The sequence below is a fragment of the Perna viridis genome, chromosome 6, assembly GCF_037379345.1.
Source record: "Perna viridis isolate PV_CMFRI_1.1 ecotype Kerala chromosome 6, ASM3737934v1, whole genome shotgun sequence".
NCBI lineage: Eukaryota > Metazoa > Mollusca > Bivalvia > Mytilida > Mytilidae > Perna > Perna viridis.
In genome coordinates, this window is record NC_142450.1 from 7,859,760 (window position 1) to 7,887,108 (window position 27,349).

At 31.4% G+C, this 27,349-nt stretch overlaps 2 long non-coding RNA genes across 4 annotated transcripts in view; both read right to left on the minus strand.

The window, feature by feature from the left end:
• LOC148613511 (uncharacterized) overlaps nt 1-27,349 on the minus strand; it is a 309,255-nt gene that overhangs the window by 99,144 nt on the left and 182,762 nt on the right. The window lies entirely within an intron of this gene.
• On the minus strand, nt 7,765-9,172 carry LOC148613512 (uncharacterized). The gene is made up of 3 exons (XR_015923143.1): nt 9,115-9,172; nt 8,622-8,798; nt 7,765-7,891 (listed from the first exon to the last, which is right to left on the minus strand). It is a non-coding gene; the product is annotated as an uncharacterized LOC148613512 (long non-coding RNA).

Here is a 27,349-nt window from a genome sequence, read left to right on the forward strand (position 1 = left end):
TAATTTCACAATATTCAATGGCTTCTCTGGACTTTACCTTAACTTTAACCTGCAGATGACTATATATCAGCATGATTCTACATATGTCAGCTCACAATCCTCAGAATGGCATGTGGGGTTAGCAGACTTGCAGTGCAGTACTGGTCACCGGAAGTGAAGGGTCTATAAATAGCATGGGAAATCCCAGTGTTTTCACAAGATAGGGGTATATTTAAAAATCATTATGGAGATTAGGCTTCACATCACAAGAAGCAAAATGCACCTATAAAATGTACAGAAATGTTTTTCCTTTCAGAAACTGTTTAAATTTTTTAAATAAGATGAGAACTTTTTTCACAGCACTATGAGGAACAGGGGTAATTTCTGCGTAGGACTATTTTTGCGTACGTTCCGAATGCTCATTGGTTGAATTGGTGGTCTGTAACCTAAAGAGTCACTTTTTGTCTTAGAAAAAATAAATAACTATACAGGTATCTTCCTACACACATACTGAATGCATTTGCAAAGTTTCAGTGAAATGTGACAAGCACTTTTTTAAATATTTGATTTTTAAATATAGGGTAACCAAGTTGTGCGAGCAAAAAAGTGAAAATATTCTACCATACTGAAATGCATTAAATATTTGCAAAGAACTTTTTCTGACTTTTCAAATAAAAAATATCAATCACAACTTGTTTTTTAACAATATTAATGAAGAAATAGTTTTAAAAGTAATCATTTTCTGAGAAATTGGTCTATTTTTAAAAATTTATTTCTGACTTGCCTCCCCCTTTTTCTTGATCACATGTCAAAAATCCTAAATCTTTAAATTTTCACAAAAGGTGATATATTTGGCTTTAAATTTGTAAATACAGTGTTTTCACATTAAAACATGACCAGTAAAGGGCACCTAAAGCAAAAAAAGTGCTCAATAATGGATTTTCCATGTTGCCATAGGGGAATGCTTATATGGCCTTAACCGCAGTAATGAAAGTGAGTTTTTCCTCATTTCTAACCTAATTTTTGCTCAAATCTACACAAAACTTGATTTCAAGTGCTTATTACTACCATATTTAGGTAAATATAGCCCTCAAAGTTTAATATTTGATATTTTTACTAAATTTTCTACACTTTTTACAAGATAGGACATAAAAATCAGCCAAAAAGACCAATTTTCCATAATTTGGACCTATAACTTAAAAAAATGCATATTTTGAAGGATTTTTGTAGTGTATTCCCCTCATGGCAAAGTTAACAAGATCTTCAAGTAGTTTAAAGCTATTTCAAGAAACTTTTCATTTTGCCATGGCTTCAGCTTAAGGCTAAAAACCACTAATTCCACTTCCCATAGGCTTCTATGCTAATTTCACAATATTCAATGGCTTCTCTGGACTTTACCTTAACTTTAACCTGCAGATGACTATATATCAGCATGATTCTACATATGTCAGCTCACAATCCTCAGAATGGCATGTGGGGTTAGCAGACTTGCAGTGCAGTACTGGTCACCGGAAGTGAAGGGTCTATAAATAGCATGGGAAATCCCAGTGTTTTCACAAGATAGGGGTATATTTAAAAATCATTATGGAGATTAGGCTTCACATCACAAGAAGCAAAATGCACCTATAAAATGTACAGAAATGTTTTTCCTTTCAGAAACTGTTTAAATTTTTTAAATAAGATGAGAACTTTTTTCACAGCACTATGAGGAACAGGGGTAATTTCTGCGTAGGACTATTTTTGCGTACGTTCCGAATGCTCATTGGTTGAATTGGTGGTCTGTAACCTAAAGAGTCACTTTTTGTCTTAGAAAAAATAAATAACTATACAGGTATCTTCCTACACACATACTGAATGCATTTGCAAAGTTTCAGTGAAATGTGACAAGCACTTTTTTAAATATTTGATTTTTAAATATAGGGTAACCAAGTTGTGCGAGCAAAAAAGTGAAAATATTCTACCATACTGAAATGCATTAAATATTTGCAAAGAACTTTTTCTGACTTTTCAAATAAAAAATATCAATCACAACTTGTTTTTTAACAATATTAATGAAGAAATAGTTTTAAAAGTAATCATTTTCTGAGAAATTGGTCTATTTTTAAAAATTTATTTCTGACTTGCCTCCCCCTTTTTCTTGATCACATGTCAAAAATCCTAAATCTTTAAATTTTCACAAAAGGTGATATATTTGGCTTTAAATTTGTAAATACAGTGTTTTCACATTAAAACATGACCAGTAAAGGGCACCTAAAGCAAAAAAAGTGCTCAATAATGGATTTTCCATGTTGCCATAGGGGAATGCTTATATGGCCTTAACCGCAGTAATGAAAGTGAGTTTTTCCTCATTTCTAACCTAATTTTTGCTCAAATCTACACAAAACTTGATTTCAAGTGCTTATTACTACCATATTTAGGTAAATATAGCCCTCAAAGTTTAATATTTGATATTTTTACTAAATTTTCTACACTTTTTACAAGATAGGACATAAAAATCAGCCAAAAAGACCAATTTTCCATAATTTGGACCTATAACTTAAAAAAATGCATATTTTGAAGGATTTTTGTAGTGTATTCCCCTCATGGCAAAGTTAACAAGATCTTCAAGTAGTTTAAAGCTATTTCAAGAAACTTTTCATTTTGCCATGGCTTCAGCTTAAGGCTAAAAACCACTAATTCCACTTCCCATAGGCTTCTATGCTAATTTCACAATATTCAATGGCTTCTCTGGACTTTACCTTAACTTTAACCTGCAGATGACTATATATCAGCATGATTCTACATATGTCAGCTCACAATCCTCAGAATGGCATGTGGGGTTAGCAGACTTGCAGTGCAGTACTGGTCACCGGAAGTGAAGGGTCTATAAATAGCATGGGAAATCCCAGTGTTTTCACAAGATAGGGGTATATTTAAAAATCATTATGGAGATTAGGCTTCACATCACAAGAAGCAAAATGCACCTATAAAATGTACAGAAATGTTTTTCCTTTCAGAAACTGTTTAAATTTTTTAAATAAGATGAGAACTTTTTTCACAGCACTATGAGGAACAGGGGTAATTTCTGCGTAGGACTATTTTTGCGTACGTTCCGAATGCTCATTGGTTGAATTGGTGGTCTGTAACCTAAAGAGTCACTTTTTGTCTTAGAAAAAATAAATAACTATACAGGTATCTTCCTACACACATACTGAATGCATTTGCAAAGTTTCAGTGAAATGTGACAAGCACTTTTTTAAATATTTGATTTTTAAATATAGGGTAACCAAGTTGTGCGAGCAAAAAAGTGAAAATATTCTACCATACTGAAATGCATTAAATATTTGCAAAGAACTTTTTCTGACTTTTCAAATAAAAAATATCAATCACAACTTGTTTTTTAACAATATTAATGAAGAAATAGTTTTAAAAGTAATCATTTTCTGAGAAATTGGTCTATTTTTAAAAATTTATTTCTGACTTGCCTCCCCCTTTTTCTTGATCACATGTCAAAAATCCTAAATCTTTAAATTTTCACAAAAGGTGATATATTTGGCTTTAAATTTGTAAATACAGTGTTTTCACATTAAAACATGACCAGTAAAGGGCACCTAAAGCAAAAAAAGTGCTCAATAATGGATTTTCCATGTTGCTATAGGGGAATGCTTATATGGCCTTAACCGCAGTAATGAAAGTGAGTTTTTCCTCATTTCTAACCTAATTTTTGCTCAAATCTACACAAAACTTGATTTCAAGTGCTTATTACTACCATATTTAGGTAAATATAGCCCTCAAAGTTTAATATTTGATATTTTTACTAAATTTTCTACACTTTTTACAAGATAGGACATAAAAATCAGCCAAAAAGACCAATTTTCCATAATTTGGACCTATAACTTAAAAAAATGCATATTTTGAAGGATTTTTGTAGTGTATTCCCCTCATGGCAAAGTTAACAAGATCTTCAAGTAGTTTAAAGCTATTTCAAGAAACTTTTCATTTTGCCATGGCTTCAGCTTAAGGCTAAAAACCACTAATTCCACTTCCCATAGGCTTCTATGCTAATTTCACAATATTCAATGGCTTCTCTGGACTTTACCTTAACTTTAACCTGCAGATGACTATATATCAGCATGATTCTACATATGTCAGCTCACAATCCTCAGAATGGCATGTGGGGTTAGCAGACTTGCAGTGCAGTACTGGTCACCGGAAGTGAAGGGTCTATAAATAGCATGGGAAATCCCAGTGTTTTCACAAGATAGGGGTATATTTAAAAATCATTATGGAGATTAGGCTTCACATCACAAGAAGCAAAATGCACCTATAAAATGTACAGAAATGTTTTTCCTTTCAGAAACTGTTTAAATTTTTTAAATAAGATGAGAACTTTTTTCACAGCACTATGAGGAACAGGGGTAATTTCTGCGTAGGACTATTTTTGCGTACGTTCCGAATGCTCATTGGTTGAATTGGTGGTCTGTAACCTAAAGAGTCACTTTTTGTCTTAGAAAAAATAAATAACTATACAGGTATCTTCCTACACACATACTGAATGCATTTGCAAAGTTTCAGTGAAATGTGACAAGCACTTTTTTAAATATTTGATTTTTAAATATAGGGTAACCAAGTTGTGCGAGCAAAAAAGTGAAAATATTCTACCATACTGAAATGCATTAAATATTTGCAAAGAACTTTTTCTGACTTTTCAAATAAAAAATATCAATCACAACTTGTTTTTTAACAATATTAATGAAGAAATAGTTTTAAAAGTAATCATTTTCTGAGAAATTGGTCTATTTTTAAAAATTTATTTCTGACTTGCCTCCCCCTTTTTCTTGATCACATGTCAAAAATCCTAAATCTTTAAATTTTCACAAAAGGTGATATATTTGGCTTTAAATTTGTAAATACAGTGTTTTCACATTAAAACATGACCAGTAAAGGGCACCTAAAGCAAAAAAAGTGCTCAATAATGGATTTTCCATGTTGCCATAGGGGAATGCTTATATGGCCTTAACCGCAGTAATGAAAGTGAGTTTTTCCTCATTTCTAACCTAATTTTTGCTCAAATCTACACAAAACTTGATTTCAAGTGCTTATTACTACCATATTTAGGTAAATATAGCCCTCAAAGTTTAATATTTGATATTTTTACTAAATTTTCTACACTTTTTACAAGATAGGACATAAAAATCAGCCAAAAAGACCAATTTTCCATAATTTGGACCTATAACTTAAAAAAATGCATATTTTGAAGGATTTTTGTAGTGTATTCCCCTCATGGCAAAGTTAACAAGATCTTCAAGTAGTTTAAAGCTATTTCAAGAAACTTTTCATTTTGCCATGGCTTCAGCTTAAGGCTAAAAACCACTAATTCCACTTCCCATAGGCTTCTATGCTAATTTCACAATATTCAATGGCTTCTCTGGACTTTACCTTAACTTTAACCTGCAGATGACTATATATCAGCATGATTCTACATATGTCAGCTCACAATCCTCAGAATGGCATGTGGGGTTAGCAGACTTGCAGTGCAGTACTGGTCACCGGAAGTGAAGGGTCTATAAATAGCATGGGAAATCCCAGTGTTTTCACAAGATAGGGGTATATTTAAAAATCATTATGGAGATTAGGCTTCACATCACAAGAAGCAAAATGCACCTATAAAATGTACAGAAATGTTTTTCCTTTCAGAAACTGTTTAAATTTTTTAAATAAGATGAGAACTTTTTTCACAGCACTATGAGGAACAGGGGTAATTTCTGCGTAGGACTATTTTTGCGTACGTTCCGAATGCTCATTGGTTGAATTGGTGGTCTGTAACCTACAACGTAAGAGATTGGAATTCCGTTCCTCTATACCCCAGGATTGCACGAAGTCAGAAAATAGCTTGCAGACAACCTCTAGCAATGCTGGAGTACAACATGGTTTGCTACCTAAGCATTGTATTGCGTTTTTTATATATATTTCTTTATTGCTTTTATGGAGAATATTAAAATAGTTTCAAAACAGGCCACTTGTTTCATGCTAAACGGTTAAAGCAAAATATGATGAAAGCAATTTACAGGTTAGTGAACAGGGACGGCTCCAGACACTGAAAAGGAGGGGTGCAAGCCAATGTGATGGTGATGCCAAGACATTATTTTCCATGTTTTGTCAATTTTACACATGAAAATGACTAATTTTCTGGTAAAAAGGAGGGGTGCCAACCCCCTCTGATCAATGAACAGGTATTACCAGCACAGTTGACTAATAATTATCATTCGATAAGATGTCCTATTAAACAGGTGCATCATGAGCGTATGGTATGATTATCCTCACCTCAACATCTCTCTTAACTTGTGAAAAAAAATCACAATTTACCAGTCTTGTAGAGTTTATACAAGGAAATCATGAATTCAGATCAATTCAATGTAAATTATAGGTACAAGTACATGGCATGATTATGATTAGCTCAATTTTCAACAATAAATAATCCTTTTCCAAAATTTTTAAGGTCTGTGAATGTTTAGATTTTATTCTACTTACCCATGGAACTTGCTTTTTTTCATTGATTGGTTGTGGTTTCAATGCATATTGCAATTATGTCTTGCATTTAAGGACAAGAATGTTTTACTGTGTGAAATGATCCTGCTTTCTACTACTCTACTATTATGACATTTTGAGTTGGTTTCATAGTGCTACCACTCAGAATCAACAGTTGCTTAGCCAAATAGTTGTTACACAAAATTTCTTGTTTGAGAAGCAGTGAAAGATTTAGCACTCACTAGTCATAAGTAGAAAACTGAAATACATGTACCATTTATGTTTGCCAATGAGATAGTCATTCAAAAAACCAAGCAAGTAACGATTAAGCTTCTACAAGTGAAATCACCACATGGTTATCAATAATAGGCAAACCACATACCATTAAGCAATCTATAAAAAGGCCCAAAAACAAATAAAGTAAAACTGTTTACAAAAGACCATAATCAACCTAATCTACAGAAAACAATGAAGTTATTTTTTAGCTCAGTTGATAGAGTGATAGCTTGAAGTGCAAGGGATTCTAGGTTGTATTCCAGGATGGTACTGTCAAGAAGTATACATGGCTGTTATTGTATACATGTATGAAAGTGACTTTTACTTCTGAAGCACAACACATTTAAACCTTGAACATTTGCATGAGAAATATGATTTTGAAAATATTTATTTTCGAACTTCAGCTTCATATCAGCTTTCATTACAGTGCAAGTAGAGATTTGAACAGCATTGAAGATCATCTAAATTCTACATGTATGAATTCTTTTCAGTCATATACATGCCATGGATGACTGGAAGTATAGAAATCAGTAATAAATATACATAATACTCATACTCAAAGTTATTGTGATCCATGATTCCTGTATTGAAGTAGACCTCTATTTAAGTAAACCCTACATTATATGGCTCATTGGATGTTTTTTTTTTTCAAACAAAACATCCCATTATGTTAAAATATTATGTCTATGTTACAACCTTCATTTAAGTGTCATGGGAACTGTAGTGCTACATTTTAAGCAATAAACACATATGGGATCTATCTACATTACACATGTAGAAATAATACAAATACATTTCTAAAATAAATTGACTAATGAGAGTTTATAGTGAACAATCAAAAGACTTTGAAAGTGGGGGTCCAAGCTATTAATTTTCTCATTTTTGCGAACATTTTCCACATTACTTCCAACATTTCCCAACAAAAGAGGTGGTTCCTTCCTTTGGAACACCCCAAATCAATATTATTTTTTTTTTAAAAAAACAAGGCATAAAAATATTGTATACAGAACCTCAAATACCTACACAATCTATTATCATACTTCATTTGAACAGAGCTTCCTGTTATGTATGACTTGTCTGGTAACTTGTATCATTGGTAGGTGAACATGATGGCTGCATCCAAAATTTTCTGGAAAATATAAAAACATATTTCCTTTTAATATGGAAAGAGATACTGAAAATCAACATGGATAGACTTTTATCATACTGTCATGACTATGGTATAATTGTATATGTTCATGACAACATACTGTGCAAAAGAAATCTGATGAGTGATAAAACTAGTTCCTTATACAATGTAAGTCAACGGCTTGTATTTATGGATCTATTAAAAAAGTAAAAAAATATAGCCCAATAAACTTCTTAAAAAATTGGAAATTGTGTCTTATATAAGGTCATACAAATGTATATGTTAATGTTTAGATTAATTTCCAAATCATACAATTCATGTAGTTTACCTCAAGTTATGTATAAAATATTCTCATATGATTTACATGTACAATACCATGGAACATTAAATATTGTTTTTGATTGCTCTTGGTCAACTGTTCAGCAATACTTGTTTCACTGGAGTTTCCTTGACCTTGTACATGAATTTATTTTTGTTCTCAAAAATGAAATTTGGGGTACTGTATACACAAATAACTGATTCTTGTAAGGTTTTGTTTGTGTTACCCTATAATCAAGTAACTGTACAACTCATCATGTCCGACAAGTTTGTATCACAGACTGTTTCATTTAAATGAAAATCAACATTCATTGACTCAACGACAACTCTTCATGTCTTTATAAAAATGGTTGTATGGACTATGGAACATGTATACAGTGCACATATAAGGCTTAAGAAAGTTTTTGTGTACCATATCTCCTGTAATTTGAACTGCATTCATTTACTTAGATTACAGCACATGATTTAGACAAGTTAAAATTAACAAATACATGGTATATGATAAACACTTAAGTTATTTATCATAATTCTTCATTATTGTAACTGTGTTCAAGCTAAATAAAATATTTGTATTTTCATCATGGCGGCACTGTAAACAATAATGAATGCATATCATTAATGTTCGTTCCTTTTGCTCATTAATTTTTTGATATATAAAAATATAAAAACAAAAAAATATAGCAAACAATTGAAATAAAAACAAACTGTCATGTTCGAAATGAAAAAATATACTCAAATAAAACATTAATTTAGCCACAAATATGCCGAAGTTCATAAGCAAGCTGCTGATAAAAAAACACAATGGAGAAAATTTTAAATAGTTTGGTGTTTTTTGTAGAAGGTTTGGAATTATCCAAAAATACAATTTTCAGGTTCATTTGTATTCACCTTAATGTGTCACTTACTTTTTGGTGGAATATATGTCCATATGTGAGTACACGAAACTCAAATTCAGACGACCCCTCCCCCACCACCACACCCCCCCTCCCCCCACCGCCCCAATGTGACAGCATGGTTTTTCAAAAAATACCGTTTGGAAGTCTGATTTTAGTTCAAAAGTCATGTAAAAGTCAGAGAATCCCGAACTCCTGTTTCCATGGGCTACATACAATTATATCCTGCAGTGAAACATGAGGAAGTCAATTTTCATCTAGAGTTGTCTTCCCTTTCCGGTGTAGACATAAGGTCTCAGACCGCAATTAATTTTCAAGTGCATTTCAATATACACATTTGAGCAGATTAAAAAAATTCCACCGGCGCAAACTGAATGAAACTTCTCTGGCCTAAAGATATGTACAAACAGGATTTTATTTATAAATTGTAGAACATTTTACCATCATTTTCTGAAATTAATACATATAATTCGGAGATGGGGTAAACATGACAAATGAACTGAGTTAAAAGTCCTAAATTTTAACCTTCTTCCACTGAACCAAATTACAACTTTTAGTAAGAATTGATTGATGAAAAAAAATCCCATGTAATTTTAACCTATTTTCTACCAATTAGAGGCAAAACTTCAGCAAATAAGTTTCCAGTAAAAATATGAAAAAATGTGGAAGGTACCTACTACCAAAGTTGGAACTATATTCATATAAAACGAAAACCAAGGGGAATTAATTGTGTTCTCGTACCTATAAGATCAATAAATGTGCTCAATTTGAATAAAAACTGCACTCATGTCAAGATGAACCTTTTTTGACTTCAAGTACAAAGTTTCATCATGATTAGTTGAAAAATATATAAGTTATAGCAAATTTAGTATCAGTGGTACATTGCATGACTCACATGTCCAATGGTCAAAGGAAATAAGGCCCCTCTAAAATGTACATCTTTTTTTTTAAATGAAATATTTTTGTGATTTTTTACATTGGTTGCATCATATTATGTGTATTTGATGCAATAAAGTTCAGTTTACTCAAGTTCCAGCTGCTTTAAGGCCAAAAATTGGGTTTTTATACATGCGGCCATGGTCAATGTACTTTTAGACCATGTATAGGGGTACACATATGAAAACTCATTTTATGATCCTGACAATGACTTAAATTGATCAACTTCAAACATAAAGTGGTCTACACATATCTAATGTACATTGAAAACAATAAGAAGTGGTTTCAAAGCTAAAACTGTCACTCCAGATCAATTTAAACCAGACCTGTACAGATCTTGTTTTAGTGCGATTGTGTCCGATATTAAAAGTTAGCCTTTATTTGGGTTTTGAATGATGAAAAATCTGAAACAAATGTAAGATAATGTAAGGTTCTAAGCTTATCAGGTACATAAGCAGACAGTCAGCTGTATTTTTCCAGTTTTTCTACAAAAAAATTCATTTTTGAAACCTTATAGTGTATGTGGAACTCTAAAATTAGGTGTTTTTGAGACATCACAAGGTATATACATGTAGTGACTTACATTAGAAGCATGAATGTCAATGGAATGAATATATTAGGTTTTTTTTCACATTATTTATATTATTTACTAGCAAATACAAAAGATTCAGACCAATAAAACACATATCTGTGATTTTATAGATCCTAAGACAAGGCTGTGAAAACCCCTGATTTTGCCATATTTCATTGACTGGGTTCATAAAAATTACACTAAATTGTCAGATTTCTGTCTAAACCTTGTTCATAAAGTATGTTTTTTGTTGATTTGATGTTCCTAGTGTATAGTTAGAGGAGAAAAACTCAAAGCTGTACAATATTTTCCCACTGGTCTATATTTCATACCTAGCACCTTAGCAAAAGTGCAATTTCAATGGAAAATCCCATAGAAACCATATTTTTTATTTTAATTTCAGAAAATAGAGAATAAAGGGCCAAAATCTTATTATTTCATGTAGATTTACTGAATTCTTGAAAATAAACACCAAATTACCCCCAGCAAATACTAGCAAATACAATTTCTGATACCCTGGCAACCCCCTTATTAGATCAATAAATGTGCTCAATTTGAATAAAAACTGCACTCATGTCAAGATGAACCTTTTTTGACTTCAAGTACAAAGTTTCATCATGATTAGTTGAAAAATATATAAGTTATAGCAAATTTAGTATCAGTGGTACATTGCATGACTCGCATGTCCAATGGTCGAAGGAAATAAGGCCCCTCTAAAATGTACATCTTTTTTTTTAAATGAAATATTTTTGTGATTGTTTACATTGGTTGCATCATATTATGTGTATTTGATGCAATAAAGTTCAGTTTACTCAAGTTCCAGCTGCTTTAAGGCCAAAAATTGAGTTTTTATACATGCGGCCATGGTCAATGCACTTTTAGACCATGTATAGGGGTACACATATGAAAACTCATTTTATGATCCTGACAATGACTTAAATTGATCAACTTCAAACATAAAGTGGTCTACACATATCTAATGTACATTGAAAACAATAAGAAGTGGTTTCAAAGCTAAAACTGTCACTCCAGATCAATTTAAACCAGACCTGTACAGATCTTGTTTTAGTGTGATTGTGTCCGATATTAAAAGTTAGCCTTTATTTGGGTTTTGAATGATGAAAAATCTGAAACAAATGTAAGATAATGTAAGGTTCTAAGCTTATCAGGTACATAAGCAGACAGTCAGCTGTATTTTTCCAGTTTTTCTACAAAAAAATTCATTTTTGAAACCTTATAGTGTATGTGGAACTCTAAAATTAGGTGTTTTTGAGACATCACAAGGTATATACATATAGTGACTTACATTAGAAGCATGAATATCAATGGAATGAATATATTAGGTTTTTTTTCACATTATTTATATTATTTACTAGCAAATACAAAAGATTCAGACCAATAAAACACATATCTGTGATTTTATAGATCCTAAGACAAAGCTGTGAAAACCCCTGATTTTGCCATATTTCATTGACTGGGTTCATAAAAATTACACTAAATTGTCAGATTTCTGCCTAAAACTTGTTCATAAAGTATGTTTTTTGTTGATTTGATGTTCCTAGTGTACAGTTAGAGGAGAAAAACTCAAAGCTGTACAATATTTTCCCCACTGGTCTATATTTCATACCTAGCACCTTAGCAAAAGTGCAATTTCAATGGAAAATCCCATAGAAACCATATTTTTTATTTTAATTTCAGAAAATAGAGAATAAAGGGCCAAAATCTTATTATTTTATGTAGATTTACTGAATTCTTGAAAATAAACACCAAATTACCCCCAGCAAATACTAGCAAATACAATTTCTGATACCCTGGCAACCCCCTTATTAGATCAATAAATGTGCTCAATTTGAATAAAAACTGCACTCATGTCAAGATGAACCTTTTTTAACTTCAAGTACAAAGTTTCATCATGATTAGTTGAAAAATATATAAGTTATAGCAAATTTAGTATCAGTGGTACATTGCATGACTCGCATGTCCAATGGTCAAAGGAAATAAGGCCCCTCTAAAATGTACATCTTTTTTTTTAAATGAAATATTTTTGTGATTTTTTACATTGGTTGCATCATATTGTGTGTGTTTGATGCAATAAAGTTCAGTTTACTCAAGTTCCAGCTGCTTTAAGGCCAAAAATTGGGTTTTTATACATGCGGCCATGGTCAATGCACTTTTAGACCATGTATAGGGGTACACATATGAAAACTCATTTTATGATCCTGACAATGACTTAAATTGATCAACTTCAAACATAAAGTGGTCTACACATATCTAATGTACATTGAAAACAATAAGAAGTGGTTTCAAAGCTAAAACTGTCACTCCAGATCAATTTAAACCAGACCTGTACAGATCTTGTTTTAGTGCGATTGTGTCCGATATTAAAAGTTAGCCTTTATTTGGGTTTTGAATGATGAAAAATCTGAAACAAATGTAAGATAATGTAAGGTTCATAAGCAGACAGTCAGCTGTATTTTTCCAGTTTTTCTACAAAAAAAATCATTTTTGAAACCTTATAGTGTATGTGGAACTCTAAAATTAGGTGTTTTTGAGACATCACAAGGTATATACATGTATATACATGTAGTGACTTACATTAGAAGCATGAATATCAATGGAATGAATATATTAGGTTTTTTTTCACATTATTTATATTATTTACTAGCAAATACAAAAGATTCAGACCAATAAAACACATATCTGTGATTTTATAGATCCTAAGACAAGGCTGTGAAAACCCCTGATTTTGCCATATTTCATTGACTGAGTTCATAAAAATTACACTAAATTGTCAGATTTCTGCCTAAACCTTGTTCATAAAGTATGTTTTTTGTTGATTTGATGTTCCTAGTGTATAGTTAGAGGAGAAAAACTCAAAGCTGTACAATATTTTCCCCGCTGGTCTATATTTCATACCTAGCACCTTAGCAAAAGTGCAATTTCAATGGAAAATCCCATAGAAACCATATTTTTTATTTTAATTTCAGAAAATAGAGAATAAAGGGCCAAAATCTTATTATTTCATGTAGATTTACTGAATTCTTGAAAATAAACACCAAATTACCCCCAGCAAATACTAGCAAATACAATTTCTGATACCCTGGCAACCCCCTTATTAGATCAATAAATGTGCTCAATTTGAATAAAAACTGCACTCATGTCAAGATGAACCTTTTTTGACTTCAAGTACAAAGTTTCATCATGATTAGTTGAAAAATATATAAGTTATAGCAAATTTAGTATCAGTGGTACATTGCATGACTCGCATGTCCAATGGTCGAAGGAAATAAGGCCCCTCTAAAATGTACATCTTTTTTTTTAAATGAAATATTTTTGTGATTTTTTACATTGGTTGCATCATATTATGTGTATTTGATGCAATAAAGTTCAGTTTACTCAAGTTCCAGCTGCTTTAAGGCCAAAAATTGGGTTTTTATACATGCGGCCATGGTCAATGCACTTTTAGACCATGTATAGGGCTACACATATGAAAACTCATTTTATGATCCTGACAATGACTTAAATTGATCAACTTCAAACATAAAGTGGTCTACACATATCTAATGTACATTGAAAACAATAAGAAGTGGTTTCAAAGCTAAAACTGTCACTCCAGATCAATTTAAACCAGACCTGTACAGATCTTGTTTTAGTGCGATTGTGTCCGATATTAAAAGTTAGCCTTTATTTGGGTTTTGAATGATGAAAAATCTGAAACAAATGTAAGATAATGTAAGGTTCTAAGCTTATCAGGTACATAAGCAGACAGTCAGCTGTATTTTTCCAGTTTTTCTACAAAAAAAATCATTTTTGAAACCTTATAGTGTATGTGGAACTCTAAAATTAGGTGTTTTTGAGACATCACAAGGTATATACATGTATATACATGTAGTGACTTACATTAGAAGCATGAATATCAATGGAATGAATATATTAGGTTTTTTTTCACATTATTTATATTATTTACTAGCAAATACAAAAGATTCAGACCAATAAAACACATATCTGTGATTTTATAAATCCTAAGACAAGGCTGTGAAAACCCCTGATTTTGCCATATTTCATTGACTGGGTTCATAAAAATTACACTAAATTGTCAGATTTCTGCCTAAACCTTGTTCATAAAGTATGTTTTTTGTTGATTTGATGTTCCTAGTGTATAGTTAGAGGAGAAAAACTCAAAGCTGTACAATATTTTCCCCGCTGGTCTATATTTCATACCTAGCACCTTAGCAAAAGTGCAATTTCAATGGAAAATCCCATAGAAACCATATTTTTTATTTTAATTTCAGAAAATAGAGAATAAAGGGCCAAAATCTTATTATTTCATGTAGATTTACTGAATTCTTGAAAATAAACACCAAATTACCCCCAGCAAATACTAGCAAATACAATTTCTGATACCCTGGCAACCCCCTTATTAGATCAATAAATGTGCTCAATTTGAATAAAAACTGCACTCATGTCAAGATGAACCTTTTTTGACTTCAAGTACAAAGTTTCATCATGATTAGTTGAAAAATATATAAGTTATAGCAAATTTAGTATCAGTGGTACATTGCATGACTCGCATGTCCAATGGTCGAAGGAAATAAGGCCCCTCTAAAATGTACATCTTTTTTTTTAAATGAAATATTTTTGTGATTTTTTACATTGGTTGCATCATATTATGTGTATTTGATGCAATAAAGTTCAGTTTACTCAAGTTCCAGCTGCTTTAAGGCCAAAAATTGGGTTTTTATACATGCGGCCATGGTCAATGCACTTTTAGACCATGTATAGGGCTACACATATGAAAACTCATTTTATGATCCTGACAATGACTTAAATTGATCAACTTCAAACATAAAGTGGTCTACACATATCTAATGTACATTGAAAACAATAAGAAGTGGTTTCAAAGCTAAAACTGTCACTCCAGATCAATTTAAACCAGACCTGTACAGATCTTGTTTTAGTGCGATTGTGTCCGATATTAAAAGTTAGCCTTTATTTGGGTTTTGAATGATGAAAAATCTGAAACAAATGTAAGATAATGTAAGGTTCTAAGCTTATCAGGTACATAAGCAGACAGTCAGCTGTATTTTTCCAGTTTTTCTACAAAAAAAATCATTTTTGAAACCTTATAGTGTATGTGGAACTCTAAAATTAGGTGTTTTTGAGACATCACAAGGTATATACATGTATATACATGTAGTGACTTACATTAGAAGCATGAATATCAATGGAATGAATATATTAGGTTTTTTTTCACATTATTTATATTATTTACTAGCAAATACAAAAGATTCAGACCAATAAAACACATATCTGTGATTTTATAAATCCTAAGACAAGGCTGTGAAAACCCCTGATTTTGCCATATTTCATTGACTGGGTTCATAAAAATTACACTAAATTGTCAGATTTCTGCCTAAACCTTGTTCATAAAGTATGTTTTTTGTTGATTTGATGTTCCTAGTGTATAGTTAGAGGAGAAAAACTCAAAGCTGTACAATATTTTCCCCGCTGGTCTATATTTCATACCTAGCACCTTAGCAAAAGTGCAATTTCAATGGAAAATCCCATAGAAACCATATTTTTTATTTTAATTTCAGAAAATAGAGAATAAAGGGCCAAAATCTTATTATTTCATGTAGATTTACTGAATTCTTGAAAATAAACACCAAATTACCCCCAGCAAATACTAGCAAATACAATTTCTGATACCCTGGCAACCCCCTTATTAGATCAATAAATGTGCTCAATTTGAATAAAAACTGCACTCATGTCAAGATGAACCTTTTTTGACTTCAAGTACAAAGTTTCATCATGATTAGTTGAAAAATATATAAGTTATAGCAAATTTAGTATCAGTGGTACATTGCATGACTCGCATGTCCAATGGTCGAAGGAAATAAGGCCCCTCTAAAATGTACATCTTTTTTTTTAAATGAAATATTTTTGTGATTTTTTACATTGGTTGCATCATATTATGTGTATTTGATGCAATAAAGTTCAGTTTACTCAAGTTCCAGCTGCTTTAAGGCCAAAAATTGGGTTTTTATACATGCGGCCATGGTCAATGCACTTTTAGACCATGTATAGGGCTACACATATGAAAACTCATTTTATGATCCTGACAATGACTTAAATTGATCAACTTCAAACATAAAGTGGTCTACACATATCTAATGTACATTGAAAACAATAAGAAGTGGTTTCAAAGCTAAAACTGTCACTCCAGATCAATTTAAACCAGACCTGTACAGATCTTGTTTTAGTGCGATTGTGTCCGATATTAAAAGTTAGCCTTTATTTGGGTTTTGAATGATGAAAAATCTGAAACAAATGTAAGATAATGTAAGGTTCTAAGCTTATCAGGTACATAAGCAGACAGTCAGCTGTATTTTTCCAGTTTTTCTACAAAAAAAATCATTTTTGAAACCTTATAGTGTATGTGGAACTCTAAAATTAGGTGTTTTTGAGACATCACAAGGTATATACATGTATATACATGTAGTGACTTACATTAGAAGCATGAATATCAATGGAATGAATATATAAGGTTTTTTTTCACATTATTTATATTATTTACTAGCAAATACAAAAGATTCAGACCAATAAAACACATATCTGTGATTTTATAAATCCTAAGACAAGGCTGTGAAAACCCCTGATTTTGCCATATTTCATTGACTGGGTTCATAAAAATTACACTAAATTGTCAGATTTCTGCCTAAACCTTGTTCATAAAGTATGTTTTTTGTTGATTTGATGTTCCTAGTGTATAGTTAGAGGAGAAAAACTCAAAGCTGTACAATATTTTCCCCGCTGGTCTATATTTCATACCTAGCACCTTAGCAAAAGTGCAATTTCAATGGAAAATCCCATAGAAACCATATTTTTTATTTTAATTTCAGAAAATAGAGAATAAAGGGCCAAAATCTTATTATTTCATGTAGATTTACTGAATTCTTGAAAATAAACACCAAATTACCCCCAGCAAATACTAGCAAATACAATTTCTGATACCCTGGCAACCCCCTTATTAGATCAATAAATGTGCTCAATTTGAATAAAAACTGCACTCATGTCAAGATGAACCTTTTTTGACTTCAAGTACAAAGTTTCATCATGATTAGTTGAAAAATATATAAGTTATAGCAAATTTAGTATCAGTGGTACATTGCATGACTCGCATGTCCAATGGTCGAAGGAAATAAGGCCCCTCTAAAATGTACATCTTTTTTTTTAAATGAAATATTTTTGTGATTTTTTACATTGGTTGCATCATATTATGTGTATTTGATGCAATAAAGTTCAGTTTACTCAAGTTCCAGCTGCTTTAAGGCCAAAAATTGGGTTTTTATACATGCGGCCATGGTCAATGCACTTTTAGACCATGTATAGGGCTACACATATGAAAACTCATTTTATGATCCTGACAATGACTTAAATTGATCAACTTCAAACATAAAGTGGTCTACACATATCTAATGTACATTGAAAACAATAAGAAGTGGTTTCAAAGCTAAAGCTGTCACTCCAGATCAATTTAAACCAGACCTGTACAGATCTTGTTTTAGTGCGATTGTGTCCGATATTAAAAGTTAGCCTTTATTTGGGTTTTGAATGATGAAAAATCTGAAACAAATGTAAGATAATGTAAGGTTCTAAGCTTATCAGGTACATAAGCAGACAGTCAGCTGTATTTTTCCAGTTTTTCTACAAAAAAAATCATTTTTGAAACCTTATAGTGTATGTGGAACTCTAAAATTAGGTGTTTTTGAGACATCACAAGGTATATACATGTATATACATGTAGTGACTTACATTAGAAGCATGAATATCAATGGAATGAATATATTAGGGTTTTTTTCACATTATTTATATTATTTACTAGCAAATACAAAAGATTCAGACCAATAAAACACATATCTGTGATTTTATAAATCCTAAGACAAGGCTGTGAAAACCCCTGATTTTGCCATATTTCATTGACTGGGTTCATAAAAATTACACTAAATTGTCAGATTTCTGCCTAAACCTTGTTCATAAAGTATGTTTTTTGTTGATTTGATGTTCCTAGTGTATAGTTAGAGGAGAAAAACTCAAAGCTGTACAATATTTTCCCCGCTGGTCTATATTTCATACCTAGCACCTTAGCAAAAGTGCAATTTCAATGGAAAATCCCATAGAAACCATATTTTTTATTTTAATTTCAGAAAATAGAGAATAAAGGGCCAAAATCTTATTATTTCATGTAGATTTACTGAATTCTTGAAAATAAACACCAAATTACCCCCAGCAGATACTAGCAAATACAATTTCTGATACCCTGGCAACCCCCTTATTAGATCAATAAATGTGCTCAATTTGAATAAAAACTGCACTCATGTCAAGATGAACCTTTTTTGACTTCAAGTACAAAGTTTCATCATGATTAGTTGAAAAATATATAAGTTATAGCAAATTTAGTATCAGTGGTACATTGCATGACTCGCATGTCCAATGGTCGAAGGAAATAAGGCCCCTCTAAAATGTACATCTTTTTTTTTAAATGAAATATTTTTGTGATTTTTTACATTGGTTGCATCATATTATGTGTATTTGATGTAATAAAGTTCAGTTTACTCAAGTTCCAGCTGCTTTAAGGCCAAAAATTGGGTTTTTATACATGCGGCCATGGTCAATGCACTTTTAGACCATGTATAGGGGTACACATATGAAAACTCATTTTATGATCCTGACAATGACTTAAATTGATCAACTTCAAACATAAAGTGGTCTACACATATCTAATGTACATTGAAAACAATAAGAAGTGGTTTCAAAGCTAAAACTGTCACTCCAGATCAATTTAAACCAGACCTGTACAGATCTTGTTTTAGTGCGATTGTGTCCGATATTAAAAGTTAGCCTTTATTTGGGTTTTGAATGATGAAAAATCTGAAACAAATGTAAGATAATGTAAGGTTCATAAGCAGACAGTCAGCTGTATTTTTCCAGTTTTTCTACAAAAAAAATCATTTTTGAAACCTTATAGTGTATGTGGAACTCTAAAATTAGGTGTTTTTGAGACATCACAAGGTATATACATGTATATACATGTAGTGACTTACATTAGAAGCATGAATATCAATGGAATGAATATATTAGGTTTTTTTTCACATTATTTATATTATTTACTAGCAAATACAAAAGATTCAGACCAATAAAACACATATCTGTGATTTTATAGATCCTAAGACAAAGCTGTGAAAACCCCTGATTTTGCCATATTTCATTGACTGGGTTCATAAAAATTACACTAAATTGTCAGATTTCTGCCTAAAACTTGTTCATAAAGTATGTTTTTTGTTGATTTGATGTTCCTAGTGTACAGTTAGAGGAGAAAAACTCAAAGCTGTACAATATTTTCCCCACTGGTCTATATTTCATACCTAGCACCTTAGCAAAAGTGCAATTTCAATGGAAAATCCCATAGAAACCATATTTTTTATTTTAATTTCAGAAAATAGAGAATAAAGGGCCAAAATCTTATTATTTTATGTAGATTTACTGAATTCTTGAAAATAAACACCAAATTACCCCCAGCAAATACTAGCAAATACAATTTCTGATACCCTGGCAACCCCCTTATTAGATCAATAAATGTGCTCAATTTGAATAAAAACTGCACTCATGTCAAGATGAACCTTTTTTAACTTCAAGTACAAAGTTTCATCATGATTAGTTGAAAAATATATAAGTTATAGCAAATTTAGTATCAGTGGTACATTGCATGACTCGCATGTCCAATGGTCAAAGGAAATAAGGCCCCTCTAAAATGTACATCTTTTTTTTTAAATGAAATATTTTTGTGATTTTTTACATTGGTTGCATCATATTGTGTGTGTTTGATGCAATAAAGTTCAGTTTACTCAAGTTCCAGCTGCTTTAAGGCCAAAAATTGGGTTTTTATACATGCGGCCATGGTCAATGCACTTTTAGACCATGTATAGGGGTACACATATGAAAACTCATTTTATGATCCTGACAATGACTTAAATTGATCAACTTCAAACATAAAGTGGTCTACACATATCTAATGTACATTGAAAACAATAAGAAGTGGTTTCAAAGCTAAAACTGTCACTCCAGATCAATTTAAACCAGACCTGTACAGATCTTGTTTTAGTGTGATTGTGTCCGATATTAAAAGTTAGCCTTTATTTGGGTTTTGAATGATGAAAAATCTGAAACAAATGTAAGATAATGTAAGGTTCTAAGCTTATCAGGTACATAAGCAGACAGTCAGCTGTATTTTTCCAGTTTTTCTACAAAAAAAATCATTTTTGAAACCTTATAGTGTATGTGGAACTCTAAAATTAGGTGTTTTTGAGACATCACAAGGTATATACATGTATATACATGTAGTGACTTACATTAGAAGCATGAATATCAATGGAATGAATATATTAGGTTTTTTTTCACATTATTTATATTATTTACTAGCAAATACAAAAGATTCAGACCAATAAAACACATATCTGTGATTTTATAGATCCTAAGACAAGGCTGTGAAAACCCCTGATTTTGCCATATTTCATTGACTGAGTTCATAAAAATTACACTAAATTGTCAGATTTCTGCCTAAACCTTGTTCATAAAGTATGTTTTTTGTTGATTTGATGTTCCTAGTGTATAGTTAGAGGAGAAAAACTCAAAGCTGTACAATATTTTCCCCACTGGTCTATATTTCATACCTAGCACCTTAGCAAAAGTGCAATTTCAATGGAAAATCCCATAGAAACCATATTTTTTATTTTAATTTCAGAAAATGGAGAATAAAGGGCCAAAATCTTATTATTTCATGTAGATTTACTGAATTCTTGAAAATAAACACCAAATTACCCCCAGCAAATACTAGCAAATACAATTTCTGATACCCTGGCAACCCCCTTATTAGATCAATAAATGTGCTCAATTTGAATAAAAACTGCACTCATGTCAAGATGAACCTTTTTTGACTTCAAGTACAAAGTTTCATCATGATTAGTTGAAAAATATATAAGTTATAGCAAATTTAGTATCAGTGGTACATTGCATGACTCGCATGTCCAATGGTCGAAGGAAATAAGGCCCCTCTAAAATGTACATCTTTTTTTTTAAATGAAATATTTTTGTGATTTTTTACATTGGTTGCATCATATTGTGTGTATTTGATGCAATAAAGTTCAGTTTACTCAAGTTCCAGCTGCTTTAAGGCCAAAAATTGGGTTTTTATACATGCGGCCATGGTCAATGCACTTTTAGACCATGTATAGGGGTACACATATGAAAACTCATTTTATGATCCTGACAATGACTTAAATTGATCAAATTCAAACATAAAGTAGTCTACACATATCTAATGTACATTGAAAACAATAAGAAGTGGTTTCAAAGCTAAAACTGTCACTCCAGATCAATTTAAACCAGACCTGTACAGATCTTGTTTTAGTGCGATTGTGTCCGATATTAAAAGTTAGCCTTTATTTGGGTTTTGAATGATGAAAAATCTGAAACAAATGTAAGATAATGTAAGGTTCATAAGCAGACAGTCAGCTGTATTTTTCCAGTTTTTCTACAAAAAAAATCATCTTTGAAACCTTATAGTGTATGTGGAACTCTAAAATTAGGTGTTTTTGAGACATCACAAGGTATATACATGTAGTGACTTACATTAGAAGCATGAATATCAATGGAATGAATATATTAGGTTTTTTTTCACATTATTTATATTATTTACTAGCAAATACAAAAGATTCAGACCAATAAAACACATATCTGTGATTTTATAGATCCTAAGACAAAGCTGTGAAAACCCCTGATTTTGCCATATTTCATTGACTGGGTTCATAAAAATTACACTAAATTGTCAGATTTCTGCCTAAAACTTGTTCATAAAGTATGTTTTTTGTTGATTTGATGTTCCTAGTGTATAGTTAGAGGAGAAAAACTCAAAGCTGTACAATATTTTCCCCACTGGTCTATATTTCATACCTAGCACCTTAGCAAAAATGCAATTTCAATGGAAAATCCCATAGAAACCATATTTTTTATTTTAATTTCAGAAAATAGAGAATAAAGGGCCAAAATCTTATTATTTCATGTAGATTTACTGAATTCTTGAAAATAAACACCAAATTACCCCCAGCAAATACTAGCAAATACAATTTCTGATACCCTGGCAACCCCCTTATTAGATCAATAAATGTGCTCAATTTGAATAAAAACTGCACTCATGTCAAGATGAACCTTTTTTGACTTCAAGTACAAAGTTTCATCATGATTAGTTGAAAAATATATAAGTTATAGCAAATTTAGTATCAGTGGTACATTGCATGACTCGCATGTCCAATGGTCGAAGGAAATAAGGCCCCTCTAAAATGTACATCTTTTTTTTTAAATGAAATATTTTTGTGATTTTTTACATTGGTTGCATCATATTATGTGTATTTGATGCAATAAAGTTCAGTTTACTCAAGTTCCAGCTGCTTTAAGGCCAAAAATTGGGTTTTTATACATGCGGCCATGGTCAATGCACTTTTAGACCATGTATAGGGCTACACATATGAAAACTCATTTTATGATCCTGACAATGACTTAAATTGATCAACTTCAAACATAAAGTGGTCTACACATATCTAATGTACATTGAAAACAATAAGAAGTGGTTTCAAAGCTAAAACTGTCACTCCAGATCAATTTAAACCAGACCTGTACAGATCTTGTTTTAGTGCGATTGTGTCCGATATTAAAAGTTAGCCTTTATTTGGGTTTTGAATGATGAAAAATCTGAAACAAATGTAAGATAATGTAAGGTTCTAAGCTTATCAGGTACATAAGCAGACAGTCAGCTGTATTTTTCCAGTTTTTCTACAAAAAAAATCATTTTTGAAACCTTATAGTGTATGTGGAACTCTAAAATTAGGTGTTTTTGAGACATCACAAGGTATATACATGTATATACATGTAGTGACTTACATTAGAAGCATGAATATCAATGGAATGAATATATTAGGTTTTTTTTCACATTATTTATATTATTTACTAGCAAATACAAAAGATTCAGACCAATAAAACACATATCTGTGATTTTATAAATCCTAAGACAAGGCTGTGAAAACCCCTGATTTTGCCATATTTCATTGACTGGGTTCATAAAAATTACACTAAATTGTCAGATTTCTGCCTAAACCTTGTTCATAAAGTATGTTTTTTGTTGATTTGATGTTCCTAGTGTATAGTTAGAGGAGAAAAACTCAAAGCTGTACAATATTTTCCCCGCTGGTCTATATTTCATACCTAGCACCTTAGCAAAAGTGCAATTTCAATGGAAAATCCCATAGAAACCATATTTTTTATTTTAATTTCAGAAAATAGAGAATAAAGGGCCAAAATCTTATTATTTCATGTAGATTTACTGAATTCTTGAAAATAAACACCAAATTACCCCCAGCAAATACTAGCAAATACAATTTCTGATACCCTGGCAACCCCCTTATTAGATCAATAAATGTGCTCAATTTGAATAAAAACTGCACTCATGTCAAGATGAACCTTTTTTGACTTCAAGTACAAAGTTTCATCATGATTAGTTGAAAAATATATAAGTTATAGCAAATTTAGTATCAGTGGTACATTGCATGACTCGCATGTCCAATGGTCGAAGGAAATAAGGCCCCTCTAAAATGTACATCTTTTTTTTTAAATGAAATATTTTTGTGATTTTTTACATTGGTTGCATCATATTATGTGTATTTGATGCAATAAAGTTCAGTTTACTCAAGTTCCAGCTGCTTTAAGGCCAAAAATTGGGTTTTTATACATGCGGCCATGGTCAATGCACTTTTAGACCATGTATAGGGCTACACATATGAAAACTCATTTTATGATCCTGACAATGACTTAAATTGATCAACTTCAAACATAAAGTGGTCTACACATATCTAATGTACATTGAAAACAATAAGAAGTGGTTTCAAAGCTAAAACTGTCACTCCAGATCAATTTAAACCAGACCTGTACAGATCTTGTTTTAGTGCGATTGTGTCCGATATTAAAAGTTAGCCTTTATTTGGGTTTTGAATGATGAAAAATCTGAAACAAATGTAAGATAATGTAAGGTTCTAAGCTTATCAGGTACATAAGCAGACAGTCAGCTGTATTTTTCCAGTTTTTCTACAAAAAAAATCATTTTTGAAACCTTATAGTGTATGTGGAACTCTAAAATTAGGTGTTTTTGAGACATCACAAGGTATATACATGTATATACATGTAGTGACTTACATTAGAAGCATGAATATCAATGGAATGAATATATTAGGGTTTTTTTCACATTATTTATATTATTTACTAGCAAATACAAAAGATTCAGACCAATAAAACACATATCTGTGATTTTATAAATCCTAAGACAAGGCTGTGAAAACCCCTGATTTTGCCATATTTCATTGACTGGGTTCATAAAAATTACACTAAATTGTCAGATTTCTGCCTAAACCTTGTTCATAAAGTATGTTTTTTGTTGATTTGATGTTCCTAGTGTATAGTTAGAGGAGAAAAACTCAAAGCTGTACAATATTTTCCCCGCTGGTCTATATTTCATACCTAGCACCTTAGCAAAAGTGCAATTTCAATGGAAAATCCCATAGAAACCATATTTTTTATTTTAATTTCAGAAAATAGAGAATAAAGGGCCAAAATCTTATTATTTCATGTAGATTTACTGAATTCTTGAAAATAAACACCAAATTACCCCCAGCAGATACTAGCAAATACAATTTCTGATACCCTGGCAACCCCCTTATTAGATCAATAAATGTGCTCAATTTGAATAAAAACTGCACTCATGTCAAGATGAACCTTTTTTGACTTCAAGTACAAAGTTTCATCATGATTAGTTGAAAAATATATAAGTTATAGCAAATTTAGTATCAGTGGTACATTGCATGACTCGCATGTCCAATGGTCGAAGGAAATAAGGCCCCTCTAAAATGTACATCTTTTTTTTTAAATGAAATATTTTTGTGATTTTTTACATTGGTTGCATCATATTATGTGTATTTGATGCAATAAAGTTCAGTTTACTCAAGTTCCAGCTGCTTTAAGGCCAAAAATTGGGTTTTTATACATGCGGCCATGGTCAATGCACTTTTAGACCATGTATAGGGCTACACATATGAAAACTCATTTTATGATCCTGACAATGACTTAAATTGATCAACTTCAAACATAAAGTGGTCTACACATATCTAATGTACATTGAAAACAATAAGAAGTGGTTTCAAAGCTAAAAATGTCACTCCAGATCAATTTAAACCAGACCTGTACAGATCTTGTTTTAGTGCGATTGTGTCCGATATTAAAAGTTAGCCTTTATTTGGGTTTTGAATGATGAAAAATCTGAAACAAATGTAAGATAATGTAAGGTTCTAAGCTTATCAGGTACATAAGCAGACAGTCAGCTGTATTTTTCCAGTTTTTCTACAAAAAAAATCATTTTTGAAACCTTATAGTGTATGTGGAACTCTAAAATTAGGTGTTTTTGAGACATCACAAGGTATATACATGTATATACATGTAGTGACTTACATTAGAAGCATGAATATCAATGGAATGAATATATTAGGTTTTTTTTCACATTATTTATATTATTTACTAGCAAATACAAAAGATTCAGACCAATAAAACACATATCTGTGATTTTATAGATCCTAAGACAAGGCTGTGAAAACCCCTGATTTTGCCATATTTCATTGACTGGGTTCATAAAAATTACACTAAATTGTCAGATTTCTGCCTAAACCTTGTTCATAAAGTATGTTTTTTGTTGATTTGATGTTCCTAGTGTATAGTTAGAGGAGAAAAACTCAAAGCTGTACAATATTTTCCCACTGGTCTATATTTCATACCTAGCACCTTAGCAAAAGTGCAATTTCAATGGAAAATCCCATAGAAACCATATTTTTTATTTTAATTTCAGAAAATAGAGAATAAAGGGCCAAAATCTTATTATTTCATGTAGATTTACTGAATTCTTGAAAATAAACACCAAATTACCCCCAGCAAATACTAGCAAATACAATTTCTGATACCCTGGCAACCCCCTTATTAGATCAATAAATGTGCTCAATTTGAATGAAAACTGCACTCATGTCAAGATGAACCTTTTTTGACTTCAAGTACAAAGTTTCATCATGATTAGTTGAAAAATATATAAGTTATAGCAAATTTAGTATCAGTGGTACATTGCATGACTCGCATGTCCAATGGTCGAAGGAAATAAGGCCCCTCTAAAATGTACATCTTTTTTTTTAAATGAAATATTTTTGTGATTTTTTACATTGGTTGCATCATATTATGTGTATTTGATGCAATAAAGTTCAGTTTACTCAAGTTCCAGCTGCTTTAAGGCCAAAAATTGGGTTTTTATACATGCGGCCATGGTCAATGCACTTTTAGACCATGTATAGGGGTACACATATGAAAACTCATTTTATGATCCTGACAATGACTTAAATTGATCAACTTCAAACATAAAGTGGTCTACACATATCTAATGTACATTGAAAACAATAAGAAGTGGTTTCAAAGCTAAAAATGTCACTCCAGATCAATTTAAACCAGACCTGTACAGATCTTGTTTTAGTGCGATTGTGTCCGATATTAAAAGTTAGCCTTTATTTGGGTTTTGAATGATGAAAAATCTGAAACAAATGTAAGATAATG